This window comes from Entamoeba invadens, assembly GCF_000330505.1.
Source record: "Entamoeba invadens IP1 unplaced genomic scaffold scaff_1105074725583, whole genome shotgun sequence".
Classification (NCBI taxonomy): Eukaryota; Evosea; order Mastigamoebida; family Endamoebidae; genus Entamoeba; species Entamoeba invadens.
In genome coordinates this window covers 1,496-3,499 of record NW_004191860.1, presented here as the reverse complement: position 1 = coordinate 3,499, position 2,004 = coordinate 1,496, and positions in this window count along the sequence as shown.

Sequence of the window (2,004 nt, the reverse complement as noted above, 5' to 3'; positions counted from 1 at the left end):
TTATTACAACGAGGATAAAACTGGACCATCATTTTCTTATTGATAAAAATTTGTTTAATCATAATGGCGAAATACAACAGTAAATTAAAAAAATAGTATGTTATAATTTTATTAACATTGTAGTGTGCACAAATCTATATAACTATTTTATCATGAAACTGTTTCATATCAGATAAGTTGTTAGGTGCAGGTGTAAAAATGACTTCTTGTTGAGAAAAATAATTATCTTATTTGTTTTAAAATTCAACCCACATGTGTACAAAAATAAGAATGAAAACGTTCTTTTTTTCAAAGTTTAGTTTCTTAAAATGATAATGTCGAGAAACAACAACTTATTTTGGTCTATCACTCTTTTTCAATTTTATTTAGAAAAAAAAATAAAAAATGTATTATAAATATTTAATTATAATAATTAAAAATATAATACAAAAAAAGAATAATAACAATAATGAAATAGTGTTCATAAGCTTTATTCTTTGAGATTAAAGATCATATATACCACATCAAGAACAATCAAAACATTACAAAGAATACAGTGATATATCAACTTTACTGTTCTATTTAATATATTGTGAGTTTTATTGAACAACAAGGCATTTTATATAAGTTAAAACGGTTTTAATAAAAACAGTAAATTCAAACAATGTTAATAGTTTATTTTTCAATTAATAAATTTATACTTAAAACAACATAATAATAAATAATAATTTTTTTGTTAAAAATAAATTTATGTTGCTGAAAATTTGATATTTTTTATTAAAATGTTTTTGTTAAGAATACTTTTAAAAACCTTAACAATCGAAAACATGTTTGTTAATTATTATTTTATTTCATTTAAAACAAAGATAAGTTAGAATGTATTATAAATATGTTTTTATTCATCGTTAACATTTCATTACCAATGATACTCATAAATCAAGTACTTGAAACTATACTTGTTAAAAATATTAAAACAATTAATTAATATGATAAAAATAGCAAGAATGACTTGAATGTTTTTGTTCGAATTAAAAAAAATAATATTTTAAAGAAAAAAAAACAATAGAAAAATATTTATTGTGATGAAATTATAATTGACTCAATTATTGTTGTTTTTTAAATATTGAGACAATTTGTTTCAATTAAAATCAAAAATATAAATAATAAATATAGAGTGAGTCTTTTAATGTTATCTTGTCTCAAAATTTATCTGGTGGACAAAAAAATAAAGTTAATTTTGTCTAAAAATCGGGCATTAGGTAAAACGTGAAAAAAAACCGAAACAATTGGGATAGGTTTTTAGTACGGCTTCCTGAAATATTCCAATCTTTATGGTCCAAAAAGTTCCAGATTAAGTTTAAAGATTGAATGTATAATAGTAGACTTCCGGCTCGCTCATTTTATTTTAGGATAATGGTAAGGAAAACTGCGGTTGCAACGGGAAAATTAAATTTACCCGGCCCGCGTTTTTGCAAACACAATATTTGTTATATGTTTTGTTATTATTTTTTGTTGGAGTTTTTTTATACAATTAAACTCAAAAATAAATAGAATCTGTAAAAAGGTTTCAAAAATATTATTAAAAAAATTCTAAGACAAAAAATTAAAGATGGTAATTGTTCTTTTAACAATCTAAAAATTGTTTTTTGTCAAACAAATAAGACGATTTATTACTCAACAACCCACACAGTTATTGTTAAAAATACAGATGATAAATAATCAAATAAATAAAACTGTAATTTATATTTTTTAATAACAACAAATTAATCAGATCAATATTTAATTAATATAAAAATATATTTATTTTATATTATATTGATTACAATCAATCTTTAAAAACATCCTCTACCTTTTGGAATATAAGTAATGTAGTATTTAAAGAAACAGTTTGGATAATTTATCTCAATTTTTTTGTTTTTTTGAACTAATCTATGTTGTTTACATAAATTTATAGCTATTATGTTTACTGGGATACGTATATTGACCCGCTCTACATTACTCATAATAAATAAATTTGTTTTCATT